The sequence below is a fragment of the Rhincodon typus genome, chromosome 18, assembly GCF_021869965.1.
Source record: "Rhincodon typus isolate 14 chromosome 18, sRhiTyp1.1, whole genome shotgun sequence".
NCBI classification, from domain to species: domain Eukaryota; kingdom Metazoa; phylum Chordata; class Chondrichthyes; order Orectolobiformes; family Rhincodontidae; genus Rhincodon; species Rhincodon typus.
The window spans coordinates 5,580,244-5,587,104 of record NC_063349.1 but is presented as its reverse complement, the minus strand read 5'-3'; the positions used below and the strand labels follow the sequence as shown (position 1 = coordinate 5,587,104).

Genomic DNA, 6,861 nt, shown 5'->3' with positions numbered 1-6,861 from the left:
AGACCCTTCATCAGAAGGGTCTAGGCCCGAAACGTCAGCCTCTCTGCTCCTATGATGCTGCTTGGCCTGCTGTGTTCATCCAGCCCTGCACCTTGTTGTCTCTGATTAAGAAGAAGTTAACGTTTTACATTTCTTGGTGCAATGATATCCAGTTAGAGTCTGAGTAAATTCCCTATATCCCATCAATAATAGAGGAGTGCTAAGGGAATCAATGGAAATTGGGAGAGTGGAGGAGGTCAAAATGAAGCGGTCTTTAACAATACCATTCAGAAATGTTATTACACACCTCTGGAACAGGATGGATGTGAACCGAGGTCTCCTGTCTTAGAGGTAGGATACTACCACTAAGTGTCTTGTAGGACACTACAAGAGCCAGCCACATCTTTCTAGAACTTCTTTCCTCTGACAGGAATAGTGTGAATGTTTTTGGATCCTAGTGTTCCTCATAACTGGATATTGGAATAAATATTTTTAATCAACCTGTTATGACACACCTATGATAATCCCTACAAGGCCCATGGAGAATTATTAACTAACCTTCCTATGGAATTCATTGACACTGAGTTCCCTTGGTAACAGGCAATGGCCTGCCCTGTTGGAACTCATCACCTGAGCCCTTTAGAAAGCAGACCCAGTCTCCTCTTAAAACTCCAGTTTGAATTGGACCCTTCTAGTTCTCTCTATCTCTCCCTCACCTTCTGATGGTTTGCATTGTTCTTAATGAGCTTTGCAAGTAAATATTAATTGGCGACATGAGTGTTTTTTGGTGGCAATTAATAGATGAAATGAAATGTCATGGTGATTTGGTGATGGAAAAAAAAAATTCAGTTGTGTGTAAGAGCTATTCTGGATGTAAAAATGAAAAAAAATAAAGCGGACCCAGGCATGAACTGATTGTTCCCATCTGGCACTAGACTATGTATGTCATGAATAGTGGTTCTATTTAAGGTTCTTGAGTAGATTTGTAGCTCGGCTTGTAGATGCTGTGGTTGGTTCACTCACTGAGCTGGTTGGTTAGTTCGCTCTATTTTGGTATTCAACAACAAATGATGTTCCTTTCCAGTCAGGCTTCCTGAGTTATTACAATACCGCTGGAGCAGGTTGGAATTGTACCTGGGACTCCTGGCTCAGAGGTAGGGACACTACCACAAGAGGCCAGCAATAAAAACTTGCAGAGAATTGGAATGAGCTGTGAACCATCCCATCCATTGTACCTCAGAGCAGAGGTTTTGGAGGAAAGATTGGGTTATCAGTCATGTGACTACTGTTGGTCAAGAGGAAGGATGGTCACAGTTACATAGAATGTAATTTGTAACTTTGATCAGAGCTGTTCAGGTATGTGGCACTGATAGGATTATGACTGGGGGGGAGGCAAATATGTGGCAGAATCCTACTCTCCTCTGTGTTAGCTGGCAGGCAGTGGGTGGAGTGGGGAAATACTAACATTAAATGTGATGTCATGGACTCCTTTCCTGATGCTTAGCAACTTGCCCCCAAGTCTATTGCAATTCAATATGCAGCAAGGAAGACATTGGGCCCTCTGAATACTATCCTCCAGCCACTTCAGCTTCTCCCATGGTTGGCTGAGTAGGGTGCCAGTTTGAAGCCTGCCAGGTCCGTCCTGAAGCAGGAAAAGGAATGGTGCTTCTTTATTGACTGTCTGAACATGTCGAAGCTCCCTCCAAAGAGTTGCACCAATCATGCACACTCTAGACCTAAGGTCCCTCACTGGGGCCTCTTACTGTGGGCCTGCCATGTCCTCCTTCCTCTTCTCTCCATCCAGATCCAGCAATGGTCTTCTGAGGGGGGCGCAAATCTAGTCCCACTGACAGCCATCAATCCCTGTGGCACTACTGAAACCATTTGATAGACTGGTAGCTCTTAGGAGTGAGCTTCCTCTCAGATGGAGATGAAAGTCTTGCCTCAAAACCACTTAATGTTAAGTGGCTGTGGGGTCACCTCTCAGTGAAGGAGTGGGCTCTCCACAGGTGTCAGGTGGGATCCCTGACAAAGTATTAGCTCCAAGGGCAGGACCTAATGGGAAGCGTGGACACGGATTTTGGAGATGTTCAGTGCTCTCAGGTTTGTACTGCTTAGTACTTCATGAAATAATGCAGACACGGTCAGGTATCCAAATCCAATTGACAACGGGAAACTCTTAGTTTCATCAATAACTGGTGCGTTACCCGATGGCATTGGTGACGCCTGCATTGGCAAGGTCCATTGAGGACTCATAGTGGCGAGGGCATTGGTGGAGGCGAGATGGCACTGAAGAGTGGCGAATTTTATACCAGCGGCAGCAGCATGGTTAAGGGGAACTCATGCCTGGCCATAAGCCCCATGGACGTTGACGGAGCACTTAACAAGAAGAACAGTAATGTTGGACATTTCTTCTTTATTCCTTCATTTTTCTCCCTTTATGTTCTATGTTTTGGTTTATTTTTCTGTGTTTGAAGATAGCGCCTGTGAGTGGCAACACTATGTAACAGTTTCCACTGTATTTTGTAACAAAATACATTTCACAATAAATAAGTCAAATCAAACAATCCAATTCAAGTTAGGGATTTCGCCTAGCGCTAGGTAACAACTTTGGAGGTGCTTGGTGGAGAAATGGTTGAATCTTTCAGGGAAAATAATTAGAATACTTCTGCATACAAGCTCGCACACAAATTGCAATGGGTTCACTGTTCCTCAAGTTAACAGCCTCTAAATTTCATGAAGTTTTTCACACTTTCAGTGGCAAGGTAGGAATGTTATGTGATCGGTTATACTTGTTGAACTGAGGATAAACTAGGAGATTCCTACTGTAGTCAGACAGGAGGCTGGAAGAGCACAGCAGGCCAGGCGGCTTCTGGAGGAAAGGAGAAGTCAACGTTTCAGGTTTTACCCTTCTTCAGGACCTTTTACAGCATCAGCCCTCCCTTCTAAGATTCATTGTGCAACGAGTTACTGTCCAGTTGTAGTTCCTGACAATTACATTTCTTCTTGTGACTGAGACACTTTACACTGCTGTACGACAACATAGTCTGCACTATTTGGAAAACAGAAACTTTATTTCAGGACTTGACACTTGACTGTTCTGTAAAAGTGGTGATTTAGTAATGAAAGATGGTAGGGGATTGAAAGCTCCACACTTTTGGAAGGATGTCAAGACCTCAGAGAGGATGCAGAGGAGATTTTACTCGAATGGGATGAGTGGTTTTGAAAATGTTAAATGTGGAGAATCTCTTTCCATTAGCAGGTCCAGAGAACATGGATTTAAAGTTAAAAAAAAAGACAGAGCATTATTTTCTGTGGCACTTTTAAGACCCAGGAAAGATGACCTGAAAGTTTGGAAACAAATTAAACAGTGACTGTCAAATTGGATAAACAGGTAATGGAAGAAAATTGCAATATTGTGAGGAAAGAGCAGAGGGAACAGAACTAAACAGATATCACTTTCGAAGAGTTATAATGGTCTCCTTGTAAGTTATTTTCTACAATTCTGCCCATCATTCAGCAATTTCTCAATACTTCAGTGTTAACAATATCTGTGATGGCTATGCATATGCACCATGGATGGGAGCAGCTAACTAGACACTCAATGCTTTTGTGGTACTCACATTTTACAGTTCTTCAGTCTCCATCATTCCCAGTTCATCTTCCAATGGGTGTGGTTTAGAGGTGGCATTGGCCTCGTGGTATTATCACGAGACTATTAATCTAGAGACCCATAAAATGTTCTGGGTACTTGAGTTCAAATCTTGCCATGGCAGATGATGGAATTTGAATTCAATAAGGGAAAAAGAAGTCTGGAATTAAGAGTCTAGTGATGACCATGAAACCATTGCCAATTGTTGGGAAAAAGCCATGTGGTTCACTAATGTCCTTTAGGAAAGGAAACTGTCTTCTTTAACTGGTCTAGCCTAAATATGGCTCTGTACTCACAGCAATGTGGTTGACTCCTAACTGCCCTCTGGGATGGGCAATTAAATGCTGGCCTGGCCAGTAACACTCACATCCCCGAATGAATAAAAAAACATAATGCAATGTTGATGTTGCTGAATTTGACAGCAATAGAGGAACACGTTGTGATTCTTAAGGAGCTGTACCTAAACAGTTAGTGTAGAACCACAGCTCCATTGAGAAATCCCCTGGTTTTCAAGGCAAACCCACCACATTGATGTAGTGTGCTGCATACTCACACAATGTTCAGTACACTGTCAGTACTCAATATTCTGGCACCAATGTATTTACAGGACTGCTGGCACTCCTGCTGCACTCCTCACAGTTCACAAATCCCATACTTACATTTCATGGCACACTCTTGTGGTCCTCTTCATATAGCCTGTCAAACCATGCTCAGACTTAAAAGAACTTGGTAATTTAAGACTAATTCAAAGCATTTGCCTGCACTGAAATACAGTGCCTCGCAACTCACAAAAATTTTGAAACAAGCTGGAAGCCACTGAGAAAATAATGCACTGTCATGAAAACATGCCTTTCCATCTTGTTCGAAAGAAGTAATACAAACTACTTAAAAAGTACGAATAAAGTCTCAGTTCACTCAAGTTAAAAAATTAAATTGAGAACTTACACGTGCGAACTATCTTCTCTGGTCCTTAGCCAATCGCCAATGCACGATGCACAGGTAAAGCAGCTGTGGAAGTGAATGCTTTCAACAGCAGCTCAAGCATATATGGAATGCCGACAGTGTGGACAAAGGGCAGTGAGTCGCAGCTCGAGCTGGAGCTTCCTGGTGCTGAATCATTCACAACACCATTGAGCAGTCACTTTTCAGCTCATTTCAGTTTGCTTTCACATCAACAACCACACCTACCTTAGCAGCAATGAACTTGTAGCTATACACAGTTACCCACCCCTGGGGAGGAGGATTCTTGAAGAAAGGGAGGGAAAAAAAGTCTGCCTTTTCTAACTTTAGAATTTTCCAGCCGATTCATTTATACTTCCATTCAATTTAGATGTCGCCAGTCAGACCAACATTTGTTGCCCATCCCTAATTGTCCTTGAACTGAGGGGCTTGTTCAGCCATTTCGGAGGGCAATTAAGAATCAACCAACATTGCTGTGTGTTTGGAGTCACATTGAGGTTAGACCAAGTGAGAACAACAGATTTCATGCCTTAAACAACAGAGGTGAGGCGAGAGTGACAGCCCTTGACATCAAGGCTGCATTCAACCGAATGTGGCATCAAGGAGCCCCGGCAAAACTAGAATCAATGGGAACCATGGGGCAGACTCTCCACTGGTTGGAGTCAGACCTGATACATAAAATGATGGTTCTGGTAGTTGGAGGTCAGTTATTTTAACTCCAGAACATCTCTGCAGGTGTTTCTCAGGGTTGTGTCCTAGATCCAACCATCTTCAACTCTTTCATTAATGACCTTTTCCCCATCATAAGGTCAGAGTGGGGAGTTCACTGACAATTACACAATGTTCAGCACCATTTATGACTGAAGCGGTCCATCTTCAAGTGCAACAAGACCCGGACAATATCCAGGTTGGAACTGACAAGTGGCAAGTAACATTCAGACCACACAAATGTCAAGCAATGACCATCTCCCATAAGGGACAACCTTCTGTTTTTCTATTCATTTGTGGGATGTGGGCATCACTGGCTGGCCAGCATTTCTTGCCTATCCAAAGCCCATACCTAACCATCACCCCCTGACATTCAATTGCATTACCATCACTGAATCCCCCACTATTGACATCTTGGGGATTACCATTGACTAGAAGCTGAACTGGACTCAAATCATAAACACAGCGGCTACAAGAGCAGGTCAGAGACTAGGAATACTGCAGCAAGTAACTCACCTCCTGAATCCTCAAAGCCTGATGACCACCTACAAAGCACAAGTCAGGAGTGTAATGGAATAATTCCCACTTGCACGGATGGTGCAGCTCAAACAACATTCAAGAAGCTTAACACTATCTGGGACAAAGCCCAATTGGCTGGTACCTCATTCACTCCCCACTACCACTGACACTCAGTGTACTATCTACAAGATGCACTGCAGAAATTCACCAAGACTCCTTGGCCAGCACCTTCCAAATGCACAACCGCTTCCATCTAGAAGGGCAAGGGCAGCAGATACATGGGAACTCACCAAACCACTCACCATTCTGACTTGGAAATATATCACCATTCCTTCACTGTCACTGTGTGAAAATCCTGGAATTCCCTGCCTAAGGGCAATGTGGGTTTACCTACAGCACATGGACTGCAGCGGTTCAAGAAATCAGCTCACCACCACTTTCTCAAGGGGAACGAGGGAAGGGCAATAAATGACCACATCCTACAAGAGAATAAAAGAAAAGTCTATATTCCAGTAGCTGCCATGGTGGGAATTGAACCCATGTCCCCATAGCATTACCCCGAATCTCTGGAGTACTAGTCCAGTGGCATTATCACTGCAGTGATGTCTAGCCCTGGTGATCTTGAATGAATTAATTTTGAAGCGTAGTCACCAATGTGAAGAAAAATTGCGGCTAATTTGCATTCAGCATAGTCTCAGAAATCACAATTTGGTAATGACCACATAAGGATGGCACAGTGGCTCAGTGGTTAGCACTGCTGCCTCACAGCGCCAGGAACCTGGGTTCAATTCCACCCTTAGGTGCATGTCTGTGTGCAGTTTACACATTCTCCCTGTGTCTGTGTGGGTTTCCTCCCACTGTCCAAAGATGTGTAGATTAGGTGGGTTATGCGGGATTGGTCTGGGTGGGATGCCTTGATGGCCAGCATGGGTTTGTTGGGCTGAAGGGCCTGTTTCCACACTGTAGGGATTCTATGATGAATCTACGTTATTGATACAGGCTGAGGAAGAATATTAGCCAGGATGTGTTTCTGTTCTTCTACC

At 43.8% G+C, this 6,861-nt stretch overlaps 1 protein-coding gene across 1 annotated transcript in view; it reads right to left on the bottom strand.

Moving 5' to 3' along the window:
- The window catches only part of LOC109930923 (V-type proton ATPase 116 kDa subunit a 4), a 72,283-nt gene extending 67,618 nt beyond the window's left edge, over positions 1-4,665 (bottom strand). The window contains exon 1 of the mRNA XM_048607922.1: positions 4,577-4,665. The gene's annotated coding sequence lies outside the window, so the exon portion shown is untranslated. The remainder of the gene's footprint in view (positions 1-4,576) is intronic.
- Between the last annotated feature and the right edge of the window lie 2,196 nt (positions 4,666-6,861).